Source organism: Oncorhynchus nerka, linkage group LG9b (genome assembly GCF_034236695.1).
Source record: "Oncorhynchus nerka isolate Pitt River linkage group LG9b, Oner_Uvic_2.0, whole genome shotgun sequence".
Lineage (NCBI taxonomy): Eukaryota > Metazoa > Chordata > Actinopteri > Salmoniformes > Salmonidae > Oncorhynchus > Oncorhynchus nerka.
Window position 1 is genome coordinate 32,012,760 of NC_088424.1, and position 14,955 is coordinate 32,027,714.

Genomic DNA, 14,955 nt, shown 5'->3' on the forward strand with positions numbered 1-14,955 from the left:
CTGTCAACTTCTTCTTGGAGAAGACGCGGGAGAAAAATTAAAGTTGCAGTGACACATTTTTATATCCGTCGAATACTGGGGGGGACTCGGTCCAACTGGAAGGGAGGTCCGGAGTGAAAACGTTTGGTAACCCCTGGTTTATTTTACATGGGAGAAAGTATGGTGACAAAAGCCAGTAGCAAAGCAAATGATTTGTGCATTTACCAGTAAGAAAGTATCAGTGTGATACTGTTCTACTTTGCCTACAAGTGGGGATTTAGAAGTCTCTCCATGTCACATCACCTCTGATCAAAGGAACCCTCATTGAGACTGCCTCTTTGAGCCCTTCACAATGGCACTGCATTGCAATCATTTGATTGAACTCCAGTATGCATGAGATGCAAGCCTCGGGAAGTAGAGATCAGAGCAGATGAAGGTTCAAAACAACTCAGAAGTGTTCTTTCACCACACCACACATTTCTCTCAAGATGCATTTAGTCAGCTCGGTTCACTTCACAAAATGTTAATACTAGTTGTCCTAATGGAACCAATAAAGTTGTATTGAATTGAATTAAATCAGAGACATCAGCTCTGTCAGGCCTGTATGCGCCTGGCCAAGATCCACCCAGAGAGAGCTGACAGGTGTGAAGGCCCTTGTAAATAACTTGCTGCTCTTGCTCTGTCCAGGGAGATGAGAGAGATCAGCCCTGCTGTCAGTGCCTGCTGTGAGGTGAGCTCTAGTATCAACCCCCTCACTGAAGTACCCCTGCTAGCTCCCCTGTTACAGCCTTGTCAAGGCAGGCCTGGACATGACAGCCAATCATAGGGCAGGCCTGGAAATAACAACCAATCACAGGGCAGGCCTGGACATGACACCGCCAATCAGGCTCACAGTGAGACCCATCACACCAATTTGGTCATACATCTTCATCAACACAATACTTCTATTCTAATACCCTGTGTCCTATGAATTGTAGAACGCAAATGTGTATTGTGAATTGTAAATGTAATTGAAATGTAATTGTGTATAGTGAATTGTAAATGTAATTTAAATGAAGATGTGTATTGTTAATTGTAAATGTAAATGTAATTGAAATGTAAATGTGAATTATGTGTCCTATAGTCACCTGTGCTAGATAGTGTGGGGGTAGACAGTGCCTGGGAAGTCTTTAAATGTAGATTCCTTGATGTGGTGAATGTGATGGCTCCTATTAGACGGGTCAGGGTAAAGCAGAGATCTAGCCCTTGGTTTAATCATGAGATTCTAGAATCTATCCAAGCAAGGAATAAGGCCTTTAAAAAATATAAGAACTCTCAAGAGCCGCCTGATTTTGTCCTATATAAACATTACAGAAATTAAGCACAGAGCAGGATGGATGAAGCTAAGAGGGGTTACTTTGCTGAGAAAATAATTGAGAACAAAAATGACCCTAAAAAGCTTTGGAAATCGTTTAAGAAACTAGGCTGTAGTAGTATTACCAAAAACAAACTAAACAGTATTGGATTGAACATCAGGGGGGAGATGATATATGAAAAAGCAGAGGTTGCCAATGAATTCAACTATTTGTTTTACTTATGTTGCCAGCAAACTGGTTAGCAAGCTGCCCACCAGTTCTGGTTTGTATGAAAGCAAAGCAGTCAAGAAGTATTATGTAGAGATAGGGGTTCAGCCAAACTCTTTTTCTTTTGCAAAGGTAGCAACAGCCAAAATAGTTAGTATGCTGGCAGAGCTTAAATGCTCCAAAGCCACAGGCCTGGATAATATTCCTGCAAGGTTTCTTATAGATTCTGCTGAGCAAATTGGCCCTTGTAGTACGCATATCGTTAATCTCTCTCTTGAACAATGTACCTTTCCCAGGGACATGAAACAAGCTAAAGTTATACTTCTGTATAAGAAGGGGATAAAGTCTGACCCTGGGAATTATAGGCCTGTATCTATCCTCTGTGTAACATCAAAGATCCTGGAGAGAGTTGTACATGAGCAAATGTATGAATATGTTAACAAACAAGGTCTAATGTATGATTTTCAGTTGGGTTTTAGAAAAACATACTCCACTGATTCATGTCTACTTTACTTGACTAACTTTATCAGGAAAGATGAAGGAAATCTCTGTGGAATGGTACTGCTTGACCTACAGAAGGCCTTTGATACAGTTAACCACTGTCTCCTAATCTCCAAACTGGAGGCACTGGGGTTAAGCAGTATCCCTCTAGGAAGGGTAAAGTCCTATTTATCAGGAATGGAGCAAATAGTAGAGGTTAATGGTTCACTGTCTCAGGCAAAAGCAATGAGTTGTGGCGTTCCACAGGAGAGCGTGTTTGGGCCTCTGCTGTTTTTATTGTATATTAACGATATGAAAGATGCTTGTTCTTGCAGTCTTTTTCTTTATACGGATGACTCTACACTTCTGGTGTCTCACAAAAGTAAAATTATGTTGGAGAGCATACTTAGCACAGAGCTGCCTAACATTAGCAAATGGCTTGGAGATAATAAGCTATCTCTGCACTTATTTTTGGATCCAGACCTAAATTGAGTAGGTCCTCTGAAATCAGTGTGGAATAATGGGGTGGGGTGCTGACTACGAAAACCTCTGTTAGCTACTTGGGATGTATCCTTGATGGAAGCTTGGGAGGTGTGAGCATGGCCAATAAAGTGCTAGGGAAGGTTAATGCCAGGACTAAGTTTTTGGCTAGAAAATCTGATTGATAAGCTGATTGATAAGGACTCCATGAAAGTGCTAGCTACTGCCCTCATTCAATGCCATTTTGACTATGCTAGTACTTCCTGGTTTGGGGGTGTATCTAAACTAATAAAGGGGAAGCTCCAGATAGCCAAGAATAAGCTGATCAGGGTAGTATTGAAGGTGGCAGGAGCTAGGCAGGAGCTGATGTCAGGGCTGACATAGGCAGGAGCTGCTTTCAGGAACTTAACTGGCTGCCTGTTGAGGCTAGGGTGTCCCAGATTAGACTAGGTTTGGTTTACAGGAGTATTTATGGTCCTGCGCCCAGATATCTAAGTGATTACTTTCCTCGTGTTAGGTATGCACACAATTACAACACCAGATCAGGTGTTGCTGATGTGTGCTTATACAGGTTCAGGAGTAATGCTGGGAAAGGTACTTTCTTGTATACTGGAGCTTCAGAATGGAATGAGTTGCCTCATCCCATAAAATAAACGTCCTCTCTGGGCAGCTTTAAAAATAAAGTAAAAATATGGTTGATGTCTTCTGTACCCATATGAATAACCCCTATGATGTAACTGGAATGATGAGATAGATGTTCTTCTTCTATGTTTTTGTTTTATTATTTCACTGCCATACTGTGTTTGATCTTGTCTAGCCATCTTGTCTCAAGAGGACCACAATGGAAATAAGTGTCACGCCCTGACCTTAGAGAGCCTTGTTTATTCTCTATTTGGTTAGGTCAGGGTGTGACTTGGGTGGGCAAATCTATGTTTCTATTTCTTTGTTGGCCTAGTATGGTTCCCAATCAGAGGCTGCTGTTTATCGTTGTCTCTGATTGGGGATCATACTTAAGCAGCCCTTTTTCCCACCTTAGATTGTGGAATCTTGTTTTTGCATAGTTGCTGTCTAGCCCTGCAGAACTTTACGTTCGGTTTTGTAATTTGTTGTTTTATTAAAAATCATGAACACTTTCCATGCTGCGCTTTGGTCTCATTCATCTAACGACGGCCGTAACAATAAGTCCCAGACTTTGTGTGTTATCCTCAATGATTTTACTCATGTGCATGTATGGCTTTTTCATGTTTTATATGTGCTTGTTTTTTTAAATGGTCGAATTAATAAACTAAAATATATTGCACTCAAGTAAAACAGGTCTTAGAAAGCTGACCATTTTGATCTACTATGGTGAAAATTAATCATCCCGACCTGTCTTCATTCACAAGAGGGGCTGTTGAGCACCACGAGGCTCTTGTTGTTGTGAGGAAAATAGTCAGCTGATGGGCTCAATTATATAAGTCTGGATGACATAGTGTGTAATATCCTGTTTACATGTACATGGCAGTATATAAGTTGCTTCATACTCCCATAATATAACATTTTTATCTCTATAGGTCCCTAGCAACAGCAGAAGGAACACATTTGCATTGGCAGTCGGTATATGAGAATAGAGAACAGATTAAGGTCTAGTGCGCTTCAAACAGTCAAATACAATGTAATTAGTGTTTTGATGATGCTGATATAGGTAGGTACTATTTATGTCTGTATTAATGTGTTTTTGAAAGCTGAACAGGCCTCTTTTTGATCTGTAGCCCACTGATTGCTGCCTGCAGGTTTAATTTAATAAGAGTTTATTGTGTTGGTCCCCTTCTATCTGGCCCTTCATGTGGTGTCCATGGCAACGGCATGTAAAGACATCATCCCAGTGACAGCAGCAGAAGGGTGAGGTGAAGGAGAGAGGAGGGGAGGCACTGGGCCCTTCAGATTGCACACAATCATCTCTGTAGCATCTTTTCATCTGAGGGCAGAAAATTGCTAGCCTGGAATCCCAAAAGTTACCGGTAAACTTCGTCCAAACAAGTCAAACAATGTTTGTAATCAATCCTCAGGTACCCTAATATGTAAATAAACAATAACATTTAAGACTGAATGTAGTATGTTCAATACCGGAGATAAATAACGAAGTGCGCGCCCTCATCCATGCGCGGCGCCACAAGACTAGAGTCCTAACGAGAGACACCTTGAAAAACTACAACTACTTGCTAATTTTTCAAAACACAAGCCTGAAACCCTTTCTAAAGACTGTTGACAATTAGTGGAAGCCATAGGAACTGCAATCTTGGAGGAATTCCTTTGAATATCCCACAGACAAGCATTGAAATGGCCTGTGACCCCCCCCAAAAAAAAATCTGGATGGATTCTCCTCTGAAATTTACCTGCCATATCAGTTCTGTTATACTCACAGACATTATTTTAACAGTTCCAGAAACTTCAGAGTGTTACCAATTACATGCATATCCTAGCTTCTGGGCCTGAGTAACAGGCAGTTTACTTTGGGCACATCGGTCACCCGAACTTCCGAATACTGCCCCCTTCAATAAAGTAAATTACAAGTTGCAACAGGGAGACACCTCCAGCACAGAAGCAGAGAAAATGACTAACTCGCCTTCTCTAAGCAGGTCCTTATATTCAAATCTCACCCCACTGGGCACATATTGGTTGAATCAACGTTGTTCAACGTCATTTCAATGACAGTTGAGTTGATGTCTGCCAAGTGGGACAGCACCAATGTTCTGTAAACACCCAATGAGAGGCGTGTAGGAAGTCACAAGATCAGCTGCTACAGAATCACAGTGTCACAGAATACAATATCAATCAGTGTCCTTGGTCCTTGTACCTCCAGTCTGGCGTCAATCACTTAACAATCATGAACATTCAGTATCAAGTCTAGCATCAAGTCTAGTGTCCATCAACCCATCATACCCATTGGGCACCCGAGTTGCGCAGCGGTCTAAGGCACTGCATCTCAGTGAAAGAGGCGTCATTACAGTCCCTGGTTTGAATCCAGGCTGAATCTGGCTGTGATTGAGAGTCCCATAGGGCAGCGCACAATTGGCCCAGTGGTGTCCGGAGTAAGCCGTCATTGTAAATAATATTTTTTTCTTAATGAACTGAATTGCCTAGTTAAATAATGGTTAAAAAATTAATAAAATACTGAATAGCCACCACTCGTCAGCAATCTGCTCCCCCTGTCCTCCCTTCTTCTCCCCAAATGTACATTTACACACAGACCCACCCCCCTCAACTGACATTTACCCTGCCCCACCCCATAGTTGTTAATATGTACACTATATATTATTATTTACATTTGCATTATATTTGTATTGTTTTATTTCACTTTGTCCTGCTTTGTTGGTGCTCAGCGCTAAAGAATTTCACTGTACCATGTAATTATATCTGCAACCCTGTACAAGTGACTGTTAAACTCTCTAATCTAACCCGTCCACAAATTAGTGTCTCAAATAGAACACAGAAAATGACTCTTAACCGAATATGAACTTTATTAATCTTAAAATGTCTCCATTACAAGGTGCTGCCACCATTAAGGTATTTGATATTGTAACGGACTATGCACCTAGGTGTGTTCCTTCGAGATCTTTTACTACTAAGCCAACATAGGCAACATAACACTAGTAGAGGGGGTGAAGAGGAAGTAAAACTGAGAAAAATCCTTCTGTGGTTAAGTACAGAATGTTGTTACGATTAACCACAACCCTAAATGCCAACACAGATCTAACATATATATTCCATGTGCAAGGTAAATTCCCTCTCCAGAGCATATAAAATTATCTTCTAGTCTAGTCCATTCTATTCTAACAACAGTAACCTCGTAAAACCATACAGAATTATTTGGAGCTTACATTCTGTAATCAGTCTGGTAATACGAGGCTATTCTAACAGATCCTTACTGGAATTCTCAGAGTAAGTATGCTAAGGTGGTCAATGGTCTTCCACCACCCCATCTATGGCATTGTTAGTGTGACCCCATACACTAGTAGTACTAGTAGTAGTAGAAGAAGGTCAATAGACTAAACAATCCGAGGTTGAAGATGAGGGAATAGTGTCATTTCAACGTGAGGTAATTAAGTTAGGTAGTAATTGGACACCCTCTGCTGTATATAATGTGGATTATGTGTGTGTGTGTGTGTGTGTGTGTGTGTAGATTATAGGGGCGTCCGTGTTAGGTCACATGCAGTGGTGTAAGAAGGGGAGTGTACATTATTTATAATAAGGGTTACATGGATGTAATCGTCATGCAATTCTACATCAAATGACATGACTGCAGACCTTAGCAGAATCTTTTTTAATACCACACACCATTACAGGCTAAGAAGGACAGAGTCTGAGAGATAGGCCTATGCATTCATCTTATCATATTTCTGCAATGCCAAATCAGTGAGTCTTGTTTGCAATGAAAATGTCCCTGTTTGTAAATAATTAAATCTGAGAGGTCATTATGAAGCTAAGCATAGTACTTTCAAAAGTTAGGCCTACCTTTCCACCCCAGACAGAGTACCGACGCAGAAAAATGTACACTGCTGGCTACTCTTCTTATACTGAACAACAATATAAACACAACAATTTCAAAGATTTTACAGAGTTACATATAAATAAATGAATTAGTCCCTAATCTATGGATTTCACATGACTGGGCAGGGGTGCAGCCATGGGTGGGCCTGGAAGGGCATAGACCCCCCCCAGACAATCCTGCAGGTGAAGAAGCCAGATGTGGAGGTCCAGCACCAAACCAGTGTCTACATATGTGAAAACGACGCATTTCTACATTTCAAACATTATGAGATATGCAGTGACATGAGGAGCAAGAAAATACTCTCCCTCTAGGTAGAAACACATTGCAGGTTTAGAAAATCACTGTTTTTCTTACTTTTAATCCTACCCTGTGATGTTCCAGAGAAGCATTTTTAGGACCTTTTATCTTGTATTTTTAACCACAGGTCATAGAAACGTGCCATGGTTTGGTGCTGGAGATAATGAATACGTCAAACAGGCAGTCCTACCTCTTACTTCTTAAATAGGAAGAAATGGGCTCCAACACAAAGCCCTCTTGTTGTTAATATACATTTGAATTAAGATGAAGACAGTTGCTTACTTTCAGCACTATGAGCTGTATATTTCCGATTGATTGTGCCACTTCAAGTTTCAGCACCACAATGCAATTTACTTGAATCTGGCTTATTGTGAGGTCAATGACACTATTAAATAGCTTTATCATGGGCAAGGAACATATTATTTTTATTAAAGTCAATAATAGTAGTAGTAAGCTATCAAAAATGACCTCCGGTCCACCTTCTCATCTTCTCATTCTCCCTCTCAGACTATAGCAGCCCATTGGACTTTTTACTCTCATACATTTTCCCTGACACCCAAAAGTACTCATTACATTTTGAATACTCAGGCAGGACAACAATATGGTCCAATTTACACACTTATCAATACAATGTGTTGTCATCCCCACTGCTTCTGATCTGACGGACTCAACACCAGTACTGTGTTTGTAAATTATATCTTGGCTGTTCGTAATGAAAATAACAAGAAAATCATGCCATCTGGTTTGCTTAATATAAAGAATTTGATTTATAGCATGTATTGTTATGCAGGTGAGTGAGGACCCAAAAGCGGTTTAACAAAAACACTTTACCTCCACGCGGAGACCCTCCAGAAAACGAGCGAGCAAAGCCGGCTCGTTCCAGTCACTGGAGGCAGCAAGAGTGCGAAACTCAATAGAGTAATCTGTTATGGATCGATTACCTTGACATAGGGAAGACAGGACCCTGGAAGCTTCCTCCCCAAAAACAGAACGATCAAAAACCCGTATCATCTCCTCCTTAAAGTCCTGATACTGGTTAGTACACTCAGCCCTCGCCTCCCAGATTGCCGTGCCCCACTCACGAGCCCGTCCAGTAAGGAGAGATATGACGTAGGCGATACAAGCTGTGCTCCTGGAGTATGTGTTGGGCTGGAGAGAAAACACAATATCACACTGGGTGAGGAACGAGCGGCATTCAGTGGGCTCCCCAGAGTAACACGGCGGGTTATTGATTCTGGGCTCTGGAGATTCGGAAGCCCTGGAAGTGGCCGGTGGATCAAGGCGGAGATGGTGAATCTGTTTTGTGAGGTCGGAGACTTGGGCGGCCAGGGTCTCAACGGCATGTCGTGCAGCAGACAATTCCTGCTCGTGTCTGCCTAGCATCGCTCCCTGGATCTCGACGGCTGAGTGGAGAGGATCCGAAGTCGCTGGGTCCATTCTTGGTCAGATTCTTCTGTTATGCAGGTGAGTGAGGACCCAAAAGCGGTTTAACAAAAACAGAGTCCTTTAATGTCAAAACACAGGGAAGACATAGATCCTCTTCAGATGTATAGAATGGCAAAATAGACAACCCGCAGAGAGGGCGACAAATAAATCATAAAGTCCTTCTGATATTTACAGAAGAGTCCCCTTCTTAGCAGCAGAGGAGAATAGCAGGGTTAGCGGCGACAGACTGCTGGTCTCTCTGGGTAGGCGCGGGTTGTAGAGGACAGAGGTACCTGATCACACGTAGCATCAGATGAACAGGCAGATTCCGACAGGACGAGACAAGGGTGAAGCAAACGAGACGATAGTTTGGTTCTGGCATGAGAAACTCAAACGAGAATCTGACAAAGACAGAAGCAGGAACAGAGAGAGAAATAGAGACCTAATCAGAGGGAAAAAGGGAACAGGTGGGAAAAGGGTGAACGAGGTAGTTAGAGAAGATGAGGAACAGCTGGGGGAAGGAAAGGAAGAGAAGGTAACCTAATACGACCAGCAGGGGGAGACGGAGTGAAGAGAAAGAACAGGAACAAGACATAATATGACAATACATGACAGTACCCCCCCACTCACCGAGCGCCTCCTGGCGCACTCGAGGAGGAAACCTGGCGGCAACGGAGGAAATCATCGATCAGCGAACGGTCCAGCACGTCCCGAGAGGGAACCCAACTCCTTTCCTCAGGACCGTACCCCTCCCAATCCACTAGGTACTGATGACCACGGCCCCGAGGACGCATGTCCAAAATCTTACGGACCCTGTAGATAGGTGCGCCCTCGACAAGGATGGGGGGAGACGAGCGGGGCGCGAAGAACGAGCTTAACACAGGAGACATGGAAGACCGGGTGGACGCGACGAAGATATCGCGGGAGAAGAAGTCGCACTGCGACAGGATTAATGATCTGAGAAATACGGAACGGACCAAGACCAATGAACCGCGGGGTCAACTTGCGAGAAGCTGTCTTAAGGGGAAGGTTTTGAGTGGAGAGCCATACTCTCTGACCGCGACAATATCTAGGACTCTTAGTTCTACGCTTATTAGCGGCTCTCACAGTCTGCGTCCTATAACGGCAAAGTGCAGACCTGACCCTCTTCCAGGTGCGCTCACAACGTTGGACAAAAGCCTGAGCGGAGGGGACGCTGGACTCGGCGAGCTGAGACGAGAACAGCGAAGGCTGGTACCCGAGGCTACTCTGAAAAGGAGATAGCCCGGTCTGGGGGTGAAAGCCGGAAGAGAGACTGACGGAAGCCCCAATCACACGGCAAAACTCCCTCCAAAATTGAGACGTGAATTGCGGACCCCTGTCCGAAACGACGTCTGACGGAAGGCCATGAATTCTGAAAACATTCTCGATGATGATTTGTGCCGTTTCTTTAGCAGAAGGGAGCTTAGCGAGGGGAATAAAATGAGCCGCCTTAGAGAACCTATCGACAACCGTAAGAATAACAGTCTTCCCCGCTGACGAAGGCAGTCCGGTGATAAAGTCTAAGGCGATGTGAGACCACGGTCGAGAGGGAATGGGAAGCGGTCTGAGACGGCCGGCAGGAGGGGAGTTACCGGACTTAGTCTGCGCGCAGACCGAACAAGCAGCCACGAAACGACGCGTGTCACGCTCCCGAGTGGGCCACCAAAAACGCTGGCGAATGGAAGCAAGCGTACCCCGAACGCCGGGGTGGCCGGCTGACTTGGCAGAGTGAGCCCACTGAAGAACGGCCAGACGAGTAGGAACGGGAACAAAAAGAAGGTTCCTAGGACAAGCGCGCGGCGACGGAGTGTGAGTGAGTGCTTGCTTTACCTGCCTCTCAATTCCCCAGACAGTCAACCCGACAACACGCCCCTCAGGGAGAATCCCTTCGGGGTCGGTGGAGGCTACTGAAGAACTGAAGAGACGAGATAAAGCATCAGGCTTGGTGTTCTTAGAGCCCGGACGATAAGAAATTACGAACTCGAAACGAGCGAAAAACAGCGCCCAACGAGCCTGACGCGCATTAAGTCGTTTGGCAGAACGGATGTACTCAAGGTTCCTATGGTCAGTCCAAACGACAAAAGGAACGGTCGCCCTCCAACCACTGTCGCCATTCGCCTAGGGCTAAGCGGATGGCGAGCAGTTCGCGGTTTCCCACATCATAGTTACTTTCCGACGGCGACAGGCTATGAGAAAATACGCGCAAGGGTGGACCTTGTCATCAGAAAGGGAGCGCTGAGAAAGAATGGCTCCCACGCCCACCTCTGACGCGTCAACCTCGACAACGAACTGTCTAGAGACGTCAGGTGTAACAAGGATAGGTGCGGATGTAAAACGATTCTTGAGGAGATCAACAGCTCCCTGGGCAGAAACGGACCACTTAAAGCACGTCTTGACAGAAGTAAGGGCTGTGAGAGGAGCTGCCACCTGACCGAAATTACGGATGAAACAACGATAGAAATTCGCGAAGCCGAGAAAGCGCTGCAGCTCGACGCGTGACTTAGGGGCGGGCCAATCGATGACAGCTTGGACCTTAGCGGGATCCATCTTAATGCCTTCAGCGGAAATAACAGAACCGAGAAATGTGACGGAGGAGGCATGAAAAGAGCACTTCTCAGCCTTCAAATAAAGACAATTCTCTAAAAGGCGCTGGAGGACACGTCGAACGTGCTGAACATGAATCTGGAGTGACGGTGAAAAAATCAGGATATCGTCAAGGTAAACGAAAACAAAGATGTTCAGCATGTCTCTCAGGACGTCATTCACTAATGCCTGAAAGACAGCTGGAGCGTTAGCGAGGCCGAAAGGAAGAACCCGGTATTCAAAGTGCCCTAACGGAGTGTTAAACGCCGTTTTCCACTCGTCCCCTCCCTGATGCGCACGAGATGGTAAGCGTTACGAAGGTCCAACTTAGTGAAAAACCTGGCTCCCTGCAGGATCTCGAAGGCTGAAGACATAAGAGGAAGCGGATAACGATTCTTAACTGTTATGTCATTCAGCCCTCGATAATCTATGCAGGGGCGCAGGGACCCGTCCTTCTTCTTAACAAAAAAAAACCCCGCTCCGGCGGGAGAGGAGGAGGGGACTATGGTACCAGCGTCGAGAGCTACAGACAAATAATCTTCGAGAGCCTTACGTTCGGGAGCCGACAGAGAGTATAGTCTACCCCGGGGGGAGTGGTTCCCGGAAGGAGATCAATACTACAATCATACGACCGGTGCGGAGGAAGAGAGGTGGCCCTGGACCGACTGAACACCGTGCGCAGATCGTGATATTCCTCCGGCACCCCCGTCAAATCACCAGGCTCCTCCTGTGAAGAAGAGACAGAGGAAAAAGGAGGGATAGCAGACATTAAACATTTCACATGACAAGAGACGTTCCAGGAGAGGATAGAATTACTAGACCAATTAATAGAAGGATTATGACAAACTAGCCAGGGATGGCCCAAAACAACAGGTGTAAAAGGTGAACGAAAAATTAAAAAAGAAATGGTTTCGCTATGATTACCAGAGACAGTGAGGGTTAAAGGTAGCGTTTCACGCTGAATCCTGGGGAGAGAACTACCATCCAAAGCGAACAAGGCCGTGGGCTCCCCTAACTGTCTGAGAGGAATGTCATGTTCCCGAGCCCAGGTCTCGTCCATAAAACAGCCCTCCACCCCAGAGTCTATCAAGGCATTGCAGGAAGCTGACGAACCGGTCCAGCGTAGATGGACCGACAAGGTAGTGCAGGATCTTGAAGGAGAGACCAGAGTAGTAGCGCTCACCAGTAGCCCTCCGCTTACTGATGAGCTCTGGCTTTTACTGGACATGAAGTGACAAAATGACCAGCGGAACCGCAATAGAGACAAAGGCGGTTGGTGATTCTCCGTTCCCTCTCCTTAGTCGAGATGCGGATACCCCCCAGCTGCATAGGCTCAGCACCCGAGCCGGCGGAGGAAGATGGTAGTGATGCGGAGAGGGGGGCAACGGAGAACGCGAGCTCCTTTCCACGAGCTCGGTGACGAAGATCAACCCGTCGCTCTATGCGAATAGCGAGTTCAATCAAGGAATCCACGCTGGAAGGAACCTCCCGGGAGAGAATCTCATCCTTTACCTCCACGCGGAGACCCTCCAGAAAACGAGCGAGCAAAGCCGGCTCGTTCCAGTCACTGGAGGCAGCAAGAGTGCGAAACTCAATAGAGTAATCTGTTATGGATCGATTACCTTGACATAGGGAAGACAGGACCCTGGAAGCTTCCTCCCCAAAAACAGAACGATCAAAAACCCGTATCATCTCCTCCTTAAAGTCCTGATACTGGTTAGTACACTCAGCCCTCGCCTCCCAGATTGCCGTGCCCCACTCACGAGCCCGTCCAGTAAGGAGAGATATGACGTAGGCGATACAAGCTGTGCTCCTGGAGTATGTGTTGGGCTGGAGAGAAAACACAATATCACACTGGGTGAGGAACGAGCGGCATTCAGTGGGCTCCCCAGAGTAACACGGCGGGTTATTGATTCTGGGCTCTGGAGATTCGGAAGCCCTGGAAGTGGCCGGTGGATCAAGGCGGAGATGGTGAATCTGTTTTGTGAGGTCGGAGACTTGGGCGGCCAGGGTCTCAACGGCATGTCGTGCAGCAGACAATTCCTGCTCGTGTCTGCCTAGCATCGCTCCCTGGATCTCGACGGCTGAGTGGAGAGGATCCGAAGTCGCTGGGTCCATTCTTGGTCAGATTCTTCTGTTATGCAGGTGAGTGAGGACCCAAAAGCGGTTTAACAAAAACAGAGTCCTTTAATGTCAAAACACAGGGAAGACATAGATCCTCTTCAGATGTATAGAATGGCAAAATAGACAACCCGCAGAGAGGGCGACAAATAAATCATAAAGTCCTTCTGATATTTACAGAAGAGTCCCCTTCTTAGCAGCAGAGGAGAATAGCAGGGTTAGCGGCGACAGACTGCTGGTCTCTCTGGGTAGGCGCGGGTTGTAGAGGACAGAGGTACCTGATCACACGTAGCATCAGATGAACAGGCAGATTCCGACAGGACGAGACAAGGGTGAAGCAAACGAGACGATAGTTTGGTTCTGGCATGAGAAACTCAAACGAGAATCTGACAAAGACAGAAGCAGGAACAGAGAGAGAAATAGAGACCTAATCAGAGGGAAAAAGGGAACAGGTGGGAAAAGGGTGAACGAGGTAGTTAGAGAAGATGAGGAACAGCTGGGGGAAGGAAAGGAAGAGAAGGTAACCTAATACGACCAGCAGGGGGAGACGGAGTGAAGAGAAAGAACAGGAACAAGACATAATATGACAATACATGACAGTACCCCCCCACTCACCGAGCGCCTCCTGGCGCACTCGAGGAGGAAACCTGGCGGCAACGGAGGAAATCATCGATCAGCGAACGGTCCAGCACGTCCCGAGAGGGAACCCAACTCCTTTCCTCAGGACCGTACCCCTCCCAATCCACTAGGTACTGATGACCACGGCCCCGAGGACGCATGTCCAAAATCTTACGGACCCTGTAGATAGGTGCGCCCTCGACAAGGATGGGGGGGGGAGACGAGCGGGGGCGCGAAGAACGAGCTTAACACAGGAGACATGGAAGACCGGGTGGACGCGACGAAGATATCGCGGGAGAAGAAGTCGCACTGCGACAGGATTAATGATCTGAGAAATACGGAACGGACCAAGACCAATGAACCGCGGGGTCAACTTGCGAGAAGCTGTCTTAAGGGGAAGGTTTTGAGTGGAGAGCCATACTCTCTGACCGCGACAATATCTAGGACTCTTAGTTCTACGCTTATTAGCGGCTCTCACAGTCTGCGTCCTATAACGGCAAAGTGCAGACCTGACCCTCTTCCAGGTGCGCTCACAACGTTGGACAAAAGCCTGAGCGGAGGGGACGCTGGACTCGGCGAGCTGAGACGAGAACAGCGAAGGCTGGTACCCGAGGCTACTCTGAAAAGGAGATAGCCCGGTCGCAGACGAAGGAAGCGAGTTGTGGGCGTATTCTGCCCAGGGGAGCTGTTCTGACCAAGACGCAGGGTTACGAAAAGAAAGACTGCGTAAGATGCGACCAATAGTCTGATTGGCCCGTTCTGCTTGACCGTTAGACTGGGGGTGAAAGCCGGAAGAGAGACTGACGGAAGCCCCAATCACACGGCAAAACTCCCTCCAAAATTGAGACGTGAATTGCG